This window comes from Hakea prostrata, chromosome 1, assembly GCF_041222555.1.
Source record: "Hakea prostrata isolate BN-2017 chromosome 1, UWA_Hpros_2, whole genome shotgun sequence".
In the NCBI taxonomy this organism is placed as follows: domain Eukaryota; kingdom Viridiplantae; phylum Streptophyta; class Magnoliopsida; order Proteales; family Proteaceae; genus Hakea; species Hakea prostrata.
Window position 1 is genome coordinate 18,523,070 of NC_142600.1, and position 22,487 is coordinate 18,545,556.

At 35.2% G+C, this 22,487-nt stretch overlaps 4 pseudogenes; 1 reads left to right on the plus strand and 3 right to left on the minus strand.

Moving 5' to 3' along the window:
- The first annotated feature begins 1,141 nt into the window (after positions 1-1,141).
- On the plus strand, positions 1,142-2,983 carry LOC149028042 (E3 ubiquitin-protein ligase PUB23 pseudogene; annotated as a pseudogene).
- Positions 2,984-11,109: 8,126 nt separating this feature from the next.
- LOC149028043 (E3 ubiquitin-protein ligase PUB23 pseudogene) lies at positions 11,110-13,062 on the minus strand (annotated as a pseudogene).
- Positions 13,063-13,964: 902 nt separating this feature from the next.
- On the minus strand, positions 13,965-14,787 carry LOC149028044 ((-)-alpha-terpineol synthase-like; annotated as a pseudogene).
- Positions 14,788-14,850: 63 nt separating this feature from the next.
- On the minus strand, positions 14,851-20,051 carry LOC149028045 (isoprene synthase, chloroplastic-like; annotated as a pseudogene).
- Positions 20,052-22,487: the final 2,436 nt, after the last annotated feature.

Sequence of the window (22,487 nt, forward strand, 5' to 3'; positions counted from 1 at the left end):
TGCCAAAATTGATCAACTAGTTAAAGGAAGCAGCATAGAGATCCACGTTAATTGGAGCTGGAGAGTGAGTCAGTTTCTAGATCCGGATCAGTTGAGAAAAAAAATATATTATTTGCTAGATCGGGATTAATTTAGAAAAATATATCTCTCTCTCCATTGATTTTTCTCTTAGATTCTTTCAACCAGCTCGTATTTCATTTAAAATTATTATAAAATTATTTACAGCTATTCTCTTATCAAATTAATTTTCATTTTCAAAAAAATATTTTTAATATTGATTCATTTTAACAAAAAAAAAAAAAAAGTAAAATTGATACCCAAGAACCTTAAAGAACTAGGGGTTTTAAAATACAAAAGCTTCGAAACAGGTTTTCAATAGATTAGACCCATTTATAAATCAAGGGCAGATTACATGTAAGACCCTCTGTGTTTGTAATCAATTATATCTTTTATTCTTGAAAAAAAATTAATTACAAATGTTTCAGCAGAGCTGTCCATTTTTAATTTTTAATTCTTAAATATAAAAACATTTATAATTGATTTTTTTAGGTGTAGTTGATATAATTAATTATAAATATAGGGAATCTATTTGTAATTTGTACTATAATCAAAGATCTACCAACCATAAGTAGATGATTTTGCAAAAATGACAAGAATTAGAAGGTAAAGCTAGACTATGCAACCAACGTAGAGTTGTTTTAGTGTTTGAAACCAACACCTTTTAATGAAGAGATCGTGGGTTTCACTCTCGCTAGTGCATATTTATATTCCCATCCCCGGCTTAAGCCTTAAGTAGGCTTTGCAAATTAAGAAAAAATAGAACATGTCGGCATGCAAAAGCACGAGTTGGGAGAGATTATATTTCGCTTAAGTTCTTGAAGAAAGAGAAAGTCAAAGTTTTGAGTGGAGTGAATATCTATCGTCATGGCCTCACCGCTCCACATACGAAACTACCCCGTTAGCCATTAAATGAATATCACGACTGGGTTTTTGTTTTGTCCAGTTGTTCGAAACTTCATAAATGAATCATAATTCAAAATCGGAAGAAAAAAAATGTTCGGTTTTTTTCTTCCCTTCTGATGTAAGAGAAAAATTTAAAAACAAAAGTTGTCATTTGGCCGTGATTAAAAATTCCGTGTTTTGACTTTCCAAAATATGAATCTTTCACACAGTTTTGCTGATATAAAACCAAGTCTCACCTGTGCGAACTTCTCAAACGGATCTGTACAACCCCTAACCATAAAGTATTCAATTCTTCTTGATTGTCACTGAGTTTTCTCGATCTTGTTCAGATTTTGATCAGCTTCTCTTTCAGTTCAAGATGGATGATATCGATATTCCATCTTATTTTCTATGCCCAATCTCTCAGGAAATCATGAGAGATCCAGTGACTGTTTCCTCCGGGATGACTTACGAGAGAGAGTCCATAGAGAGATGGATCTTCTCTATCAAGAACAATTCATGCCCAGTTACGAGGCAATCTTTATCTGAAACAGATCTGACCCCAAACCACACTCTTCGGCGATTGATCCAAGCTTGGTGCACTCTCAATTCTTCCAAAGGTATCGAAAGATTTCCAACTCCAAAACCACCCGTTGAGCAATCCCAGATCGTCAAGCTTCTCAACGATGGTAAGGCCCGGCAACACCAGCTGAGTTGCCTCCGAAGTCTTAAATCCATCGCCAACGAAAGCGAAAGGAATCGGAGATGTCTAGAATCTGCAGGTGTGATTGAGTTCTTGGCTTCAATCATAACCAACGAGTCGAAGTCAAACTCTCTGGCTAAAGATGATGATGATGATGATGAAAGCACGAGTGGTAGAGTAATGGATGAAGCGCTTGATTTTCTTTGTCATCTCCAGAGCTCAGAAATTGGCATCAAGAAACTCATCAACATAAGTAATGGTGAATTCATCGAAACCCTGACGTGGGTATTGCAACATGGAACATACCAGTCTCGTGCTTGTGCTATCTTCCTTCTGAAATCCATGTTCGAGCTTGCTGATCCAGTCTATTTGATGAGCTTGCGAGTGGAACACTTTGTGGAGATCGTGATGGTTTTGCGTGATCAAATATCACAACATGCGTCCATGGCTGCATTACAGATCCTGGTGGAGATCTGTCCATGGGGTCGAAACAGGATTAAAGCTGTGGAGGCAGGTTTGGTTCCGGTACTAATAGAGATGCTGATTGAGACAAAAGATCAGAGGAGGGTTTGTGAAATGGTTTTAGTGGTGTTGGATCACTTGTGTAGATGTGCTGAAGGTAGAGCTGAACTGTTCAACCATGGTGCTGGAATTGCTGCGGTGTCTAAGAAGTTACTTAGGGTTTCGCATGTGGCGACTGAAAGAGGTGTGAGGATACTTTCTTCGATCTTGAGGTGTTCTGCAACTTCAAATGTTCTTCAGGAGATGTTGCAGGTTGGGGTTGTTACCAAGTTGTGTTTGGTGGTTCAGGTGGATTGTAGTCAGAAAACCAAGGACAAGGCCAAGGAGATGCTTAAGTTGCACTCCAGCGTTTGGAAGCACTCATCTTGTATCCCTCTGCATTTGCTATCTTGTTACCCATCTTAAATTGTTCATAAACACACAAGAAATATTGATAGAAAGAGAGACTAAATTTACCCTTTTTTGTACAAAACAAGGTAAGAGTTACATGTATGGCATGAAAACTTCAACCCATAACGAAATTAAGAGATTTCCATTGAAGAAATACATGTTTTCTCCTTGTTTTAGCAAGTTTGAGTCTAGCCATGTTTTGGTGAGAAAGAAATTGTAATTTATTTTTTTCTCCTTTTAGGTATATGAACATTCTTCTCCATGAGGATAAAATCATCCAGAGTTAGTTTGCTTCCTTTCTTACATAATTGAATAAGATCCTAAAGATATACAATTAGGGATATATGTACGGAATTTTTGCCCAACCCCTTAAAAGAAATTACATTGGATGAATTTTGAGTTGAATTTTCACCATGTTATTTTTTTTTTTTGGTTTGCCAACCCCGGTTTATAAACCGGTGTTCGACCCGCGTCGCACACCATTTTCTCCATGTTATTATTATACTGAATAAATATGTCATGGTAGCCTTAAAAAAAAGGTAATTAAATGTGGTACAATATCGGTATATAACATATTTGACACAGTAATGATACATACAAATTAATACAAATTAATTATACGCATTAAACCATTTTTTTCCAAAAAAAATATGGTACCCTGACAGTGCAGTTAAATGTTAAAATGATACCGATTTTTTAAGTAATTTTTTATTTTGATGTTGTACAAAATATGGATTCCATAAATTGACATTTTTACCTTAAGGATAGACCTCAAATAAAGAGCAGCAATTGAAGACAGGCAACAAATGACAAGTCATAGCCAACTTTTAAGATTCATATCAACCAGGGGAAAAAAAATCCTCTTTTGTGCACAGTATTGCACCTCTCATACCAAATGAAAAGCTGAGACTAAAATAGTCGTCTAATTTTTTTGTTTTTTCAGCCATTTATTTGGTATATATATATATACATATATACATGCACTGTTGTGTATAGTAGAGGATGTTTTTCCATCGACAAGAGAAGTATCCAACAAGAGATGCATGATTGTCTACTGATTAATAGTTGTGATACTGTTGGGATGAAATTGAAAATTTCAGTTAGGTAGACTTACGCACTGCTCCATTCAAGTCTCCTACCTGCCTATTTTGGATCTCAGCTCCTGTTGTTCATATTAGTATCAGGTTGTCATATTTGATTAGGTCTTTAAATAAAAAAAAAAGTAAGGATTGATTGATAAAGTCAACATAAGGCTATAGGAATTAAGGAACGTTTTCTCTTCAGGTTTTGACTCCAAATATTATGGACTAATGGTTAGGCTTGGTTTCGGTCGCTCCTCTCCTTGTAGGCCAGGAATCTCTCAAAGAAAGTCTAATGAATCAATTATCAGATTAAATTGTGTGTGGTGTACTAATCCATGGTAGGGAAAATACCCGTGGTTAATTATCCTGACTAGAACCTACTTCCTTTGAAAACCAAGTGCAGCTGCTCTTCCTGTTCTTCTGATCTTACAATCTGACCAAACGAAACCCAAAATAGTCGTAAATTCAAAGCAATTTGCACAAGAGGGGGATTCTTAGAATTCGATTTCTAAGTAGAACTTGGAGTCTACCACAAATCAAATTGAGGGGGCTCATAAAGAAGAGATGGATGAGAAAGTGGATTTCAAAGTTTAATTTTAAATTTTGAATAGTTTTGAAATTTTAAAAAATGATAGAGGGACAGTCACATCGCAAATAGAGGGGGTCTACACAAAGCAATTTGCACATAAAGGGATTCTCCACTCCCTTTCTTTTGGCCTTCACCCTCATGTTTGAAGGTTTTCAACCATTCCTCGAGTTGTGCCCCTTCTATTTTCCCTATGTCACTTCGGTCTATGACCTCCAAGTCTTTCAGTTTTCAACTTTCTTGTGTCGTAGCTCTCTCTTTCTAAAATTCTAGTAGAATTCAGTTTATGGGGAGAAACTGGAGTCTACCATGAATTCAATTGAGGTGATCCATAAAGAGGATGAGTTGGTCATTGATAAAGTGTCTCATGATTTAGGGGTTGATCTAAAGATTCAGTGAGGTGTTCCGATGAGGCCAAGATGCTCTGGTACGAATTATGGGATCAACTGGTTTTTTTTTTTTTTTTTTGGGAGAGGGGGAGGGAGAATTGGTGGGCAAGGGGTAAGGAATCAACCTTAGATCATTGGCTCTTCGATAAGGAAATGATTTTTCTATCTTAAATTTTTTGTATGAAGATATTGTTTTGGAACATCAAGGAATGTGAGGCAAAAGATAGGAATCAATGCTCTATAAATGTAATTTTTTTTATTGGAGATTGAAAAAACCAGTTTCAACGCAAAATCCCTTAATAATAAACGAGAAATGAAACTTAGGGTTTCATTAAGTCCATTATGGGTCGTTGGAGAGTGTATGGACTATAGACTCATGAAAGACAACCTAAAAGAATTGATAAGGTACCTACATGATTTCAACAATTATGAAAATGAATCAGTAATAGTATTATGTCTTTTGAAACTTACCTGTATTAACTTTTAAAATTAAGAGCATTTATAACTTTTTTTTCAAGGATAGCAATGCAAATCCAAGTCTTTATATGTTATTTCCTCTAAATAGAAAGTTAGAAACTAAGAAGAACCAGTAAAAGAACTGTAGGTTGATGCCATAGGCCTGTAAGGTCCACCCAATCATGGCTCATGACTAAGGTAGCTTTGATGGTTAGGTCAGTAGGTTTGGTCTAGGATTGACTAGTAGCTTAGCAGCATTGCTTTCCCCTTGAGGGCCCTCTTCTAATAGAAATTAACAAGGGAAACAATGAAAAGATTGGCGTGTAAGGTCCAGTCAATCATGGCCTGCAAGAGGTGAGGTTTTATCTACTTGTACAAAAGAAAAAAAATTTTGCTATCCACAGTAGTACACTTTTTATCCAATAATAAACTGATATATAAAACTTGATTTTAAATTTTAAAAATTTAAAATAATCTTGTAGTTTCTTTAGTCTATCAGTTAGCTAAGTAACGTATATGTGCACTGCTGTGCACGTACAACAAATGATGTTTTTCCATTCCTTTACAGATAAATCATACATCCAGTTAGCTATGAATAAGGTTTAGAGTATCCCACAATATCATACGATACTAGCCGATACGTATCCATATTTGACCCAAGCACTACGATACATTTCGATACGTATCTCTATTGAACTATGCTAAAATACATTAGCCATAATACCCGATACGAGCGATACTTCTATTAAAATCACCTAACCGATACGATACTCGATACTGATACTTTAAACATTGGCGCTATGAGTTAAGGATTACGGATACAATCACATTAGAAGAATTTTATTAGTTGTTTCCAGGGTGCCTTGGTGCTGATTCCAATGCTTTAGCATGTTGCCAAATGTAGTAAATGTGAGAGAGTTTCATGTAACCAAGAGGGATCAGCCCGGCGTTCAATGTAAAGCTTTATAAATTAAGAAGGAAGTTATTACTTCTTTTCATGCATATTAACAGCAGAGACGACTTGACTTACTCTTACATGCATTTAAATCAAATTTAAGTTTAGAAGACTTGTGGGAAAACGTAAGCTGTTTGCTTGGAAACTGGGAATATTGATCAATTTCTTCCATCATGATTTTCTTAGATCTGTTAAACAGCCAAACGATAAATTCCATTTCTTTATTCTTCACCTTACATCATTCCTGTGTTGGACATTTTGTCGGGCTTCATCCACGGTTAAATAAGAATAAAATGCAAACACATATCATATATCATTCTTATATTCAATTTTTTTTTTTCACTAAAACGTCATTTTATTAAATTATAAATAAATAAAAACTACATGGGCTTGTAAAGTTGACTACACATAACTACTAAGAAACCTTTGCAAGCGATAAAACAGCAAGAAAGTCCAAAATATTTGTAGTGCATGATCCCTGCCTTCTACCTTACACCTCTGATATATTCAGTTTTTTTTTCTTTTTTTAAATGATTAAAATTATATATACTGCAATAGGGTGATTTTATAAGTATTCAAACACATATCTTAAAACAATTATCCATTGTTCCACACTTCTCACAATCTTGATTATGAAAGAAATCACAGCAAACTTTATTAGGACCAAAGTTTCTTTTTAAATATAGTTTTAAAAAGTACACCAATTAAAAAACTTGAATCCCATTTGAACTACCATTTTAAATATTATGCTCCTCTCTACATTACACTTAGAGTCATAGAGAACTCGATTTTTATATATTGAAATCATAAACAACCAGCTGAGGTCGATCAAAATTGAAAATAGGACCAACAATTCTCTAACCACCATTGGATTTTCTTATTGTTTGCTGCCCACTCTCCTTATCCTGAGAATCGGGTCATAGAGATAATAACTAGAAAACTGACAACCTCAAATTTTGAACGGTCAATTTGCAAAAAAAAAAAAAAGGAAAAAAAAAACCCGAAATAGAAAGAAATCAACTAGTAAAAAGAAGAAAAATAAACGTAGAAATGAAGACATTTTATATTTTATATACGTCAACATAAAATGACATCGCATGAGAGTTTGAGTAACTTTCCGCACTTAGTTTCGGTTACAATTTGTTCATTTAAATATACATAGGGCTCTCTAGTGTATTGATGAATCTATCAACTGCAAAATGAATATATCATTTTTTTTAAAAGAATATATCTCACTATACATAGTAAACTGCACGTACGCGTGTAATCTCCCATGGGCATAATTTTTCGATATTGATAAAAAATATACTTAATGACTCGAACTAAGATGCTCTAGCACTGGTTTCTAAGAGCAGCGTGTCTACCAATTTCACTAGGTTTATTTGATTGATACCGAAAACTCATATTCTTCTGACTCCTATTCTCAAAAAAGTAGATCCCACTCAAAAAAAATGGTATCACAGAGCTCAAACCCAGTTGAAGAGTCGAGCCAATACGAAGCAAATAAGGCAGCAGCCCTATGGAGTAAGGGGGATGGGAATAATCAATAAAATCAGTGAAGGGGATAGAAGTAGATGGACAAAGACGAGTCAAAGATGGAAAGCTCTAATCAAGAGATTTTTGGAGAATACCTAGAGGTGTGAAAAATCTCTCTAAGGACCTTACATCTTTGCAAAGCGTAAAGATATTCATATTACCAATCTTACTAGAACTGCCTGACAAATGATGACTTGCAATTAAGGTATTGATAATGTCCATTGATCTCAAGGCCGGTGGACCAATTCTGCATACAATATAGTTGTGTGATCTTGTATTTCTTTTTTTTGGGTAAATTGGTTGTGTGACATTGTAAGAACTGAGAAGACAAGTAATTGGCATGGCCATATAATAGATTCAACCCTTGATAAAGCATTATTGTACTGGACTTGAAAGCCCATAGGCAATGTAAGCTCGCATGTAAAAGCTAGGATCAACCCAAGCCCTGATAGAATTCCACTTCTCTAGGTCTTTTTCTCTTTGTGATCATTTGACTTACATTGGTGGTTTTACATGAGTTGAGATTGTGCATAAAGGATAACATTATTCTTACACTTTTCTACGACACATTCAAGAAGAGAGACTATCTCTGAGCACTAACAAGGTAAAGCAGAGATGAATTTCTTTCTTAAATATATGGTGAAAGAATATAAGAATGATGTTATACTCTAGCCTTGATAGAAGATCTAAAGTCATACATTACTTCTATTGAAGACTCAATGCATTTTAAACCAAAATTCACCAATAGGCCACACATTAAATTTTAAAATTCAAGTTCAATTTTTCGGTTGAGGTTCAACATCAATTCGGTCAAGTTGAGTTAGTTCAAAACTTCAAATGTATTTGCATTTTGTTTTGTCAATTTTAGACTTTTTTTTTTTTCTTTGACAGAAAAAAACTAAGAAATCATCTTCTGCTCACGAATTTTCAGAACATCTTGCTGAATTTTTAAATGATGATTACGACATGTATCATATATTAATACAGATTAACCCTTTATCTATTCAATGCAACTATTAACTTATTCCCACAAAAACAACAAAAAAAAACAAAAAAAAAAAAAACAAAAAAAAAAAAAAAAAAAAAAAACCCAATAAAGAGGAGTGCCATGCCTCACCAAATTAAATAAAAAAAAAAAAATCATCCCTTAATGAAGCAATATTAATTGGGCCTAAAAGCCCATATAAGCCCAATTATAAAGCTGGTATGGTAGGAATTTAGCCCAAGCCCATATAGCAACTCCACTTCCATAGGTGATTTTGTCATTTGACATATAGCTGCTGGTGTTAAGACGGATTCACATCCTCGATAATTTCTTTTCCTACAATTCCCTTATAGGATTGTGACGGTTACCTAATTTAAACTAAATTTGAATTTTATTTAAATTCACCCATAAATTTGAATTTTATTTAAACTCTAGTTTATTGGGTAACCGTTGGATTACTTAAATGCCACATGGCACAATCCTACGAGGAAATTGTAAAGAAATAAATTACAGAGGCTGTGGATCCATTAAAAATCACATATCCATCAAACCCAGTGATTCATAAACCCTAGGTTTCACTTCTCACAAAGTGGGGATGGTATGGAGAAAGTAGTTGATAAGGGAGATATAATAAATGAGAAACATCAGAACATGACCAGATTATGAATTGATCTTTATATATTTCAAAGATTTTCTTCTTTTCTCATCAAGGTGCAACAATCATTAAAAGAAAGAGCAAGCCAACTACTTGACTACCACACACAGCTAATGTTTGAGTTCGTCAAGGTAACCTATTCAACGTTTTCATATCTCAGCTTCCATTTCAGTTCCTGATCGACCTCAACACGAAGCTTTCAATGAGAATGAAGAAGAGGAGAAGATAAGGTAAGACCAAAGAATTACTTAATGTTTAGTGACCGGCTTTATTGAGATTTTAACGAGAAAATTATTTGATTATCAAAATCAATGCAAACAGTTGCGTTTATAATTAAATAGAACAAGTGTTCCTTTCCTGTTTTCCAGTTCGCGTTCATAATTAAATAGAACTGCCGGGTTGGAATGAAGACTATCGACGTGTCATTAGAAAAGTCATAAGTCTGTATTCAGACGTTAATTCTAAAGGGATTCTATGTTTAAAAAAATGAACTATATGAATCATTTTTTGTAATTTTATATAAAAGCTTATAGTACTACGTTGCATGCATCTGTTAAAGTATTTATACAAATTTTATAAAAAAATAAGTATTATAGCACAGAGGAACGCGTTATATCGTGTTGAGAACGAATGCAAAAGAATTGAGAAGAAAATACAAAATATAATTATTCTAGAAATCATCTTGAAGAAGTTTGATGTTGATGTTGATTCTAACAATAGCGTTAATAACTTAATATATTAAAAATAACAAAATCTTTAATTTTGGTATGATAGATTTCAGAAAATCCTCCATAGTCAACAGAATCTTTTGCTATCTCAATGAGTAGAAGAATGTACTCGTTTTACACACCTTCATCTCGTATTTAAGATAAATTTTTATCTCTAAGTACTGATAAAATAAACATAAATCTCCTTCTTAAATATATGATTACAAATTGTGAAGAAAATAACATTACCCAAAAAGTCATGTGAGAATTCAAATCCAAGTCAACACCCAACAACACAAATTTATATAGAAGTTGAGTCAAAGTCAAGGTTTCAGACGAATTTAGTAGCCATTGCTTTCAGTGACATGGGCTGTCTTGTCTATTTTTAAAACATTTTTTGAATAGAAACTGCTCAAATCATATATATATATATATAGTTTGGGTCTATTTCTTGTGCTTCTTTTGAAAAGACTGTGAGGCATTCTTGTATTTTTATATAAAAATATAACATCTTATTTTGAAATCCTATCCTAAAACTCAAAGTTTCTTTCGGATTTCTTTCTTTCCTCTTTTTTTTTTTTGTTACAAAAGTGTTGTCCCCCCCCCCCCCCCCTTACTTGTGTATCCATACATGATTTTTCAGCATCTAGAAAGAGAATGCATAGCAATAGAAAAAACTGTTTCTTATCTTAAAATAAGGAATGAGAATAAAAACACTGTCTTACAATCTCTAACTTATGATGTTGCACATTTTGTTCATCATTATATAGTAGAAGAGCAACGATGACAAATAATATAAAATTTGTATTGAATCACATTCACTGACTTTTAAAAAGAAACCATATTTCAAAAGTATTACTTAAGAAAAAATTTTAATACCTAAAAATTAATAGAATATCATTTGAATCCGTCAAAACTTGATTAGGCACATAATATCAATGATCGAATTTGATCCATTTACATTCACCATTCCTTGCCAAGCTATTAGCCAATTAGCAAATAAAAGCCGATTGATCATTGTTTATGGTGTAACCCTTGCACAATGCATGGGTCACTTAGAGCGTTTTCATAGGAATGAGATGGTGATTTTATGCACTCCTATATCTAAGTAATGATCCGAGATCTTCTTCCATAAATAAATAGAAAATAAACTATCAAGTTGCATTTCATATGTTGGTACTGTCTCCCTGTATCTCTTTTATCTCTGGCATATCTGTCATATGAAATTTTATAGGGAGAAAGATAAAAAGCAAAAGGCATAGAGAGGCACCAGTGTATATATTACATAGCATGAAAGCATTCTTTTTTCCATAACTTAATAAAGGGAATTAGATAAGAATGCTATTCAGGCTTTCAGAGCCTGTACATACATTAATTGGGATGGATTTCCAACTTTCCATGAGAGTAGAATAGTCACTTTTTTGCACTCAACAATAAGGAAATGAAAAAAAAAACTCTCAAACCCACTTACCAAGATAAAAGAAGAACACAATGTGAATGCTAGCGTATAATTTGCCTATATATATCAGACCAGCTATTTGTATACCATGCGATTGTTTTCCAACCCCAAGCGGCCTTATAAGAAATAACTTCTTCTCCATAAAATTGAATAGAGTAGAATTAAGAATCCTTTTTCCTTCATTCACTTCCAAAATTTCTCCAAAAAACTTGGTTTTTTAGGGTTTCAAAATTTCTCCAAATTATGCACATGAAATACAAATGGGTACAAAATCTTTAGATAAAAAGAGAAAACTGTTTTGTCTGATCATGTATATAGACTTGTATTTGAGATTGTTACCGTTCTCTTGTCAACAAATAAAGTCCAATGCAAGGAGAACTGCTCCACACGTTAGAATGCAACCTAAGGACGCATCTTGCCTTCTCCTTCACCGTTCCTCCACACTCAGCTTGAAGTGCCATGCAAAGCTTTGATACAGCTCCCACTCTCAACATCTCATTGAGAACCTCATTAGTAGCAGAGAATTTAGCGATTGATGCAAGAATTTGCACTGCGGATTCATTAGCTGCCGCCGATACTCTTAGCATCCTTTTCGACACCACTGCAATTCCTGCAGCATGAGCTAGGAATTCAGCTCTCCCGTCTGCACATGAACAAAGACAATCCAACACACCCAAGATCAGCTCTGTGATCCTCTTCTCAGGCACGGTAAGCTCCAGTTCAATGAGATCAGAAACCGCCCCGGCTTCGATGATTTTAAGTCTATTTCTTCCCCAAGGACAAGTCTCTAGTAAGACATGCAAGGTGGCCTTTGTTGCCTGCTGAGAGATTCTGTCTCTCAAAACCTTAATCAGCCCTTGAAAGAAATCTGGCTTTAATCGCTCCAGTAGATTCCTGTTCAAAGCTTGAATGAAGTTTTTCAAGACTAGAACTGCATTAGTCTTCACAGATACATGATTATCCATCTCTTGCTCTAAAACCCACATAATCGAATCCACGAACTCATGGTATTCCATGAGAAGATGCTTAGCTTCGTCATTAGGTATCCGCAAGCGATGAAGAACACTAAGAGCAATCTCTAGAATACTATCTGCTTGGGCTTCCTTGAAGGACCTGACAATCAATGAAACCATGGCCTTACCCACGCCAGCTTCTACCATGTCTCTTCTGTTGCTTTCTTTCTCAGAAGTTAAGGACTCCAACTTCTTGAGTGAACTCAACTGTAGTTGAGGAAGTCTGAGATCTCGAAGGAGTTTAAGGATTTGGGACTTGGTGAGAGGCGATTTTGGGGTTGGGATCCGATCGACACCTTTCATGGTGCACCAGGCCTGAATTAGTCGCCGGAGAGTATGGTTTGGGGTTATGTAAGAGTCTGGAGGAAGAGGCTGCTTTGTGACCGGACACATCGTGTTCTCGCCGGACGACAGCCATTGTTCGAGGCTTTCGCGATCATATGTGATCCCGGAGACGGCTGTTACAGGGTCTTTCATGATCTGAAGGGATATGGGACAGATGAAGTACTGAGGAATTTCAATCTCTTCCATGGAAACCATAAGATGTTAGAAGAAGTGAAGTTAGTAACTGGATAAAACACAACACAAACACAAAGAGAGACGGAGACAGAGACTCAAGATGAAAAGATGGAACTGAGTAGGAAAGGAGGAAAGGATTTGTATTTAAGTTTAGCGAATCTGGTAAGAGAAGGCGGCTCATTTATTGAGAGATTTGAAGAAGAGGGCATATATGAAAAGAAGAAAATTACATATGGAAGCAGATGCTGCCGTGGTAGTGTTGGTCTTAATTTCAACGGTCTTACATTCTAGATTCCAACTTCGGTGGTCAAATGGTCAAAGAACCATAAACCGGTAGCCACGAATGACTACAAGAGTGTCTCCACCAACAGAAAAAAAAAAAAAAAAAAAAAAAGAAAAAAAGAGAAAAAGCGCAACATGAGAAACACGTAAATATTGCTTATAATATAAGTGGACCCTACGTGGTTGAAGCCGGCAACCAGAAGGGTTGGTGGCATAGCGGTTTGATTTGGGCCCCACGGATGATCAAGTCAATCGTAGGGACACTACGATTAAAGAACAGGTGCATTTTCTCCACAGAGTCTACACTTCGCATTTTTCCTGTAAAATTTCCACAGGGTAGACGATATCCTTGACTTGTAGAAGATCGGATGGTAGAAAATCATCCTAGTATTTATGAAATTGAGCTCTTTTCGATACTAAGAAAAGGAAAATCGATTTATTTATTTATTTTGGTAAAACAGACCGATTTGTCCAATACATCATACTGTCATATATATATATATATATATATATATATATATATATATATATATATATATATATATATATATATATATATTATATATATATATATATATATATATATATATATATATATAGATTTGAGTAATTCAAGCATATGTGATATTAGTATTTTATTTCCATGGCATAGATCATTCTATTATATAAAATTACAAATTCAGTTTTGAGTAACTCAAACATTATAACATTAATATCTTGTTTCCATCGGAGAGGAAAGGAATGTACAGAAAATGGGTATTGCCAAAAGGATTTTTTTTTTTTTTAGGATAGAAAAGACAAATTTTTTGAAGTTTTTGACAAATGTATGGATTCAAACAACAATAAGTTGGCTTGATTCTTGTTATCATCACCAAAAGTGCCATGGCCATCTCCATGTTGGCATATGCATGGTGACATTCGAGCAAGATTTGCGGCTGTCTTTATAGATTGCTAGGACAAACCAAGAGAATCATTATTAATCAATGTATCATTGTTCATTTTTTGCCATATCTCCCTAATCATATGTCCTATATGTTTATGAACATTATCTTTAGATGCACCACTTTCATACATGCATGATTAAGTTGATTTCAGTGTATCACATCTCTCTAATTCGGCTTACAAATTGTACAAAATTATATCAATGTAATATGCTATTTCATAATCAAAGAAAAGAGTGGTACCTGCTACTCTTGTGGTACCTTCCCGTATCTAGAGTACAATTCTGAAAAGAAAAAGAAAAAACCATTGTGTCCAATGAAAAGATCGATAAAATTAATAATTCTAAACAACAACTATGATTCATTCATGAGACAAATAGTGAATCCAGAGGTCAAGTACGTACCATAGAGGTACCGAGGTCATTGGCATGCAAGTCAAACTATCATGGATGAGTTATGCAAGACTTGGATCTTGTGATAAGCAACTTAGGGTCTCTTTTCGGATAGCATACAGCAATAAGAAAAAGGAATGAAATAGTACAACATTGCAGCTAGACTGAAATCACTGCATTGGTTAGGTACTCTTTCAATGTAGTTTTATGATCACTATTGTACCACTTTGCCTCTACCAAATATGATTTGCATATATCGATCCATTGGAGCATTAACAAATTGATGTAAGTAGAAGATCTTAAATCATGATTTCAAGAAAGATAAAAAAAAATGAATTAAGGATAGTAATGATTAATCATACCGCTTCTAGAAAGGTAATCAATTCCATCCGAAAAGCCTAACAGTGCCAGTGAGAGCAAGAAAAAAAAGAACCGAAGGCCATTGCCAATTTCCCATCAAAAGTAAAAATTAATGAGGAGAAGGGAAAAATTCATGAATTGAATGAAAAATGGTTGATCTCGTTTGTATGTGTGTATATATATATAAAAATATAGGGTGTAAATGTACCATATAAAAAAAAAAAAAAAAAAAGAGAGAATAGTTTGAGTTCTTCCTAGGTACCATAGACATCATAAATATCATCGACCAGTTAATAAGGGCTTTGGCCACATCTGTCCGGGATTTACTAAACTGAGGTTCAGGGTGCAAACTCAATGTCCATAGAAAACATGAGATCAGACCATCTCTTGCAAAACTCAATTGCTCTCCAGCCCAGACCCCACAACGAAAGACAAGCAAAATGAGAATGAAAATTCAGAATTGGATGAATGGTTGATCTGTTTGTTTGTGTGTTTATTCTCAAACTTTAGGGGGGAGGGGTGTTATGGGGGGGGGGGGGGGGGGGGGGGACCAAAAATTTTTAGAGAGGGGGGGGGGTTTTTTATTCTGCTTGATGATATATTATGTAATACCTCCATCCCAGCCTGTTTCAATAAAAAGGAATTTTTAAGGTACAAGTTATATTAATATGGTTATGTATACCAGGATAAACCAGCTAAATTTTCCTGATGAATTGCTCAAACGATGTTGAAATCCAACTTAGCTAGTTGGAGCAAAGTAGGAATTGAATTCTTCTTTTTCTCAGAGACATCCATACACCACCTGGCCTCTAACCTTGTTATCCTCCAGTGAAAGGGAAGCTGCAGGGCATGCTTCACTTGTTTTGCTAGGTTTTGTTCTATATCGCTCATAAATCTCCTCTCTTTTTTTTTTTGGTAAAGTTCAGAATCTCCTTTAGAACTGTCATTGTAAAGTGCTTGGCCTCCTCCAACATGCTTTCATCTTCTAGGGCAAGGTGGGAAGCATCAATACAAACTTAGCAGTCCCTTGCATCTGCTACATATCTTGTCTTGAAATTATCTGCCTCGTGTTTCAAGAGTCTAAACATATATATTACTAGACACTAGTAAATTATTTGTGTTAGAAAGACAGAACAAAGGTAATGGGTTTGAATTCTTTGGGTTCAATAATCTTGGTTCACCTCATACCCTTGTTGTGTGAGGAGCCTAAATCGAAGATTTGTAGCATGGACACTAATTTCCTTTGTTTTAATTTCCATATCTTCCATGCAAACTGTGGTGTCCAGGGCTTTCTTGATATCCTCCTCAAAGAGGTACCCTAAACCAAGTCTTTTCTATGTCATCAATCAGCTCTAGTAGACCTCACTGATCATCCTTGGCTCCAGGAACAAGCCTAAATAATCTTAGTTCTTCCAGTTTCTTTGATTCGTTCTTATAAGACTCTTGCTGTAGAGAAATTCTGTTAGCTAAGATCGAGGTACAAGAGATGACAAAGCTAGCAAAGCTACAGGTATTCATTCTAGAAAAGACTAAAAGAAAAAGGAAAATTGAAAATGAAGGAAGGAAGAATAAGGATAATTATAAATGTGATAATTAATTACCTTGTAATCCTCTTTAAAGATTGCACAAAGTCAAAATCACACATGCTGCATTGGTAATTTGCCATTCGTCTTTGATCAGTTGTTGTCAGCCGGAGGGATGACTGGTTGACGTTGTTGCAGCAAGGCATTTGATGCTTCTATCAAAAAAAAAAAAAAAAAAAGAAGCAAGGCATTTGATGCTTGATGGGATCATTCATCGATAATGATGGATGGCAACACATTTGTTTGGGATATTGATTCTACGAGGGAGGAAGATAGCTGCTTCGGAGATGTAAGAGCGCTGGATGGGATATTTTGTTGTAATTGAAAAGCCATTCTATTCCCACTTTGATTGACGGAAACCCACTATTTGATGCAACTGAACCATAGAACAAAAGTTCATCAAAACTTACGAAATTTCCTATTTTGGGAACCTCAAAACGAAAAACTAGGGGACTGAAAAAAATCTCAAGTTTTGATTGAAACCGTCAAAATTTCGTCAAGACTTGTCGAAACCTATTGAAACCTTATTCAACTCAGCTAGACCAACTGGTTCATAAGAAAAAAAATTCTCAAATTTCATGGAAACTTAGAAATTTCATAGAAACTTGGAAAAATTTCGTGGGAAACATGGAAAATTTCTTGGGAAACATGGGAAATTTTGTGGAAAACATGGGAAATTTCATGGAAACTTGGGAAATTTCATGGAAACCTAAGAAATTTCGTAGAAACTTGGGAAATTTCGTTGAAACTTGAGACTTTTTCTTGCAAGTTTCATAGATTTCCCATATTTTCAATTTTTTTTGTTTCATTCATGTTTCTCCAAATATCCCCTCCATCAAGACTTCCTTATCAAATTGTGTATTCTCTCAGATTAGTTATCTTAGGCATGTTGATGACCAGACTTATAAAGTTACAGTTGCCGATTACCTTGGCAACCATAGGCATAGCCATTGGTTAGAAGAGAGGATGTTACAAGCATAGTACTACTAAACTCACAGGATGGATTCACCGAGGCACTCCTCTTGGCACTGAGTTATACTTTCCTTTTATTGTCAATTACTTTGTATTTGATGTTTTGAAGTTAAAAATTATATATTAAATGTTAAGTAGTTAAGTTTATAGTGTACTTCTCGGACAATTCTACATTGATGTTATGTACATTAAATGACATATCTATATTGATTTTTTTAGCAAAATACAATCAATGTGTTCTTTATACTCTAATTAGCTTAGATGCAAAGTCCCACCCGAAAATACTCTCTAAAACTTGTCGAAACTTCATATCAAAACTTGTACAAAAAAGTCATAATTTTCCTCGAAATTTCTTAGTTTCCCACCTAGGTTTCCGATTTTCACCTAGTCGAAACTTGAGTTTCCCTCGAATTTTTTTCTATGAACTGAACTACGTTAATCCAGAACAAGCTGAGTATTTTAGGATATTAGTCTATGTGGGATGGTTGTTAAGCTGATTTCCAAAGTCATGGCGACTAGGCTTAAGGAAACCTTGAAAGGTATTATTTCTCATGGCGAATCTACCTTTGTACCTAATAGACTAGACTTATTTCTGATAATATATATGTGGCGCATGAGCTTTTTCATTACATTAAGCACCGCAAGAAAGGAAAGAAAAAATTTCTTGCCCTTAAGATCGACATGTAAAAGGTATATGATTGCCTTGAGTCTTAAAAAGTTGGGTTTTTCTTTTAGTTAGACTGACTTAGTAATGGGTTGTATTATTTCGGTATCATATTCTTTGCTTGTTAATGGATTTAATAGGGTTTCATTTAGGCCGACTAGAGGGATTCAACAAGGGGACGCTCCCTCTCTATTCTTGTTTATTCTGTGTTCACATGTATTATTTGCTTTTATCCACCAAGCTGAATCTTAACACTTGGTTCATGGGATTAGGATTAAGAATAGGACCGAAGCCATTTCACACCTTCTCTTCACAAATGATTGCTTATTGTTCTTCGAAGTCAATCTTGATAAGGTGGGTATGCTTAGGCAGTGTTTGGGGTATTATTGAGAAGTGAGTGGTCAGGCTCTAAATTTGGAGAAGAGTCTAGTTTAACATTTAGCCCCAACACGCCAAGAAGGTTAAAAGCTTGGTTTTCAAGGGTACTCAAGGTCAGGTATGGTGAAGGGCCAAGGAAATATCTAGGGTTACCCACGGAATTTGGCATAAAAAAAAAAAAGGTTTTTAAGGAGTTAACTCACAAAACATATAATAGGGTTAAGGGATGGAAGAATTCTCTTCTCTCAGCCGAAGGCAAGGTTATCTTGATTAAATTAGTGGAAAATGCTCTCTCCATTTACGGTGCATCTCACTTTTCTCTTCCCTCTTCCCATCATGATGAGGCAAGGAAAGCCATGGCAAATTCCCTATGGTGATAAAAATATGAAGAACATGAGATACACTAGGTGTCATGGAGAAGGCTCTGTAGATCAAAAGAAAAAGAAGGGCAGGGTCTTAGGGATTCAAGTTTGCATAACAAGGCCTTGTTAAGCAAGGTTGCCTGGAGAGTGGAGACTATGCGAGAATTTGGATACTCCTTGGGCTAAATATATGAAGCAAATTTATTTTCCTAATTGTTCTTTAATTGGTAGAGGCCAAACTGGGATATAGTCCTTCATGGGCTTGGAGAATATAATGTTGGGCCATGATGGGCTCAAGCAAGGTTTGGTTTGGCAAGTTGGTAAGGGAGATAAAATTACAATATGGGAGTCAAACTAGGTTCCTTGTTTGCCTAATTTTTGGATATCTTCTCCTAGACCTATGGGTTGTGGTGTGAGTGTGGTGGAGGAGTTGGTTGATTGGGGAAACAAGACATGGAAGACCCACTTACTGCATGAATTATTTAGTAATGAGGAGGTCACAACTATAAGAAGAATCATTTTGCCCTTACTTGGAAACATATGATAAATTGGTATGGGGCTGCTTCGAATGGCAAATTCTCCACGGAGATAGCTTATTATTTGTTACCTAATAGTATAGATAACCTGATGGCTAGTAAACCCTCTTCATCAAGAAGACATAGGTGTTAAGATATTAAAGAGAAAGACTGGAAAAGGTTGTGGAGCTGCATCACTCTTGCAAAAGTTTGTAACTTCATGTGGCGGGTTTATGCTAAGGGTGTTGCCACTGCTGAGAACTTTCTGAAGAGGCAAGTCAGGGTTGATCCGATGTGCAGATGGTGCAATCAAGAAGTTGAATCAAGCAGTAATATCTCATTTTAGTGTCATCATTCGAGAGTTGTGTGGTTCAGCAGTGGGTTGGAGTTTATACTTCAATCAATGAGGGAAACTTCCTTACCTGGTCTTCTGGAAGTCTAGGACTTTTCAATATCCACCGAAACAGCAAAGCAACGAAGTGCTCAGTCATATATCCTTTGTATGTTGTCATCTTTGGATTCTAAGGAATGAGTTGCTTTACAGGAGCAAGAAGAAAAACCCACTCGAATTGGCAGCAAGAGCTGGAGCTGCCTTTCGTGAGTTCTGGTCAGCTACTGGAAGGTTAGAGAATTGGGTGGAGACATGTAGATGAAGCGGCGGTTGAAGGTCTAGGCTGGGAGGAGCTTCTTCTTTACGTGCCATTGTCTATGCATTTGATAAATTCGGTTCTCGTTGTTGAAGCCTTTGCATTGATGATCAGGCATTAATTTCAAAGATTTGTAGTTGAAGCTCACCTTTTGGATCTACCTAGCGAACCAAATTATCTTTACGTTTTGCCTTAACTTTGAGGTTGAAGTTGTTCTTCAAAATATCATTATCTTCAAGACTCTAGACTCTACCGATTATTGTTTTGTTCATTTTTATTTCAAAATCCTCGAAGAGAGTGACGGATTTTTTAGCAAAGGTGGTCCTTGGGATTGAGCTGCCACATGTTTAGCTGAGTACCAATCAGTGGCTTTTAGAAATATGTAAAGCAGACAAGCTTGTAACAACTCTTATTCCCAATGAAATTTTCTTTTACCAAAACAAAATAAGTGAAAAATACAAGCATGATAAATGTTTGGCCTTTTTTGGGTTCTTTTCATTTAATTTGTCATTTGGAAATCCACAGGTAGTGGAATTTTAATTTTTTAAATAAAGATCGATTGCATTAAGAATGGAAAAAGAAAAATAAGAAAGTCAGAAAAAAATTAACGAGCGTTGATCCATGCCTTCTGCCTCATACGTCATACCTTGATATTCCAAAAGAATATTTTCATAAATAATTTTAAAATGAAAAAACCCTTTTCCTATTGGATGAGAGCGAATAATTGAAGTTTGATTGCTCATCCTATTGTTTTCTTTCTCCACCAAGAGTTAATTATTTTTTGCAAATTTCTCATAAACAATCTCCCTTCGCCTACCATTTTGGGATCTTCCTTTTTTCATCTTAACCCAAAGACATTGAGGGAGGCTGGTTTCTATCGCCTCACCCATCAAGTCGCCCTGTTTTATTCTCTCACCAGTTAATCCTATAATTTGTACTAGAATATCTTAGCCTCGCTGCAATACTCAACCCCAAAATCAATGAGTTTCATAAAAGAATTAAATTATCGTTTTAACCCCATTCATATACCGCAAAAAACAAAAATGGGTTGAAACCAAATTTTAACTTTTGAATTTTTTTTCAGCCATTTTTAAATAAAAATAGATTGTATAAGTTGTTCCAAACACTAGCATTTCTATTTATTTAGATAAAAATAAAAAAACAATAATCATGCTAAACTGCCTTAATTTCTTGGAAATAGGAAAATCACCTGTAATCTTGATAGAAAAAAAATCAATTTTATCTAAAAGGTGATCAATTTTTTCTGAAAATTAAACTTGAAATATATCCTAAGATTAAAAAAAAAATATAGAGCAGATCTGTTCAAGTAAGGTCGTCTAAAAGCATTTCAAATTGGTATAAACACCTCAAAAGATGACCTAAATTTTCACAACTTATATTCCCCTAGCATTTTCTGCTAAGTCATCTTAATATTTATTGATTTCCAAAGTTACCCTTCGTAGACAACTGAAAATCCAAGGCACTGTCGACTTCTTCTCCCTTGTCCGAAGCCCGCCCTTTTAATTTCTTCAACACTTCCGGCCGTCTCCATCAATGCCATCAGCCAACCACAAGTCCTCAGCCCTAGAAAGGAACCCAGAGCCAGCTTAAACCCGTATATCTCCTCAGAATCCAATAACCCTAATCTGCCCTCACCCCTAGAAAATTGGCTGAGATTCATAGAAAACTACCCAAGAAATAGAAAACATAAATTCACAAAAACAACTAGTTTTACACGACTAATATGAACAACACAACAGTTCTTACACTGCCCAGTCTAGGGAAGCCTCAAAACCGTTGTGATTACTAGAATGTTTCACCAAATTACATAGTAAGAACTAATATAGTGCAAACCAGTTTAAACTAATAATCAGTCCCATCAATTTAGTTAGCTAAGAGAAAGGACACTAACAAATCCACACAAAGTTAGCTACTTCATATGAAATCTACAATCTCAGATGTAAAGTCTTATCTTATCAAATAAAACATCAAAATAAATTCCTAAAATACTTTATCCTGATGAAGATGAACTTCCTCCCCTGGGTTGGACGCTCTATTTGATGCTTACTGATGTTGAAATCAGTTTCTGTTACTGCTCCATGCACCAGCTTGTGCTTCAACCAAGAAAAAGAAGAGTAAGAGCAAGTTCAAAGAACCAGTAATTAAAGTCAGATTTGAAGTGAACAGAGAACTAGAGAGGACTAACCGACAAGCAGAATAGTTGATCTGTTGCTGAAATTACCTTCCGTAATAATCACAAGTCTTGAAGTATATGGCCATAAGTACTCATCAAATTAAACATGTAATCATCATCTGCTTCTCCAACTCCGATGTAATTTTGTAGATATCCTGGTGGTTGCAATGAAGAAGATGGCTGTTGAATTGTGGCGCTAGAGATTGCTGGAAACTGATTTGCACCTTCAAACCCACTTAAAGAAACGGGTGCTTCAGTAGTTAACATTTGCTGAGGCTGTTGGTTGATCATTTCCGGC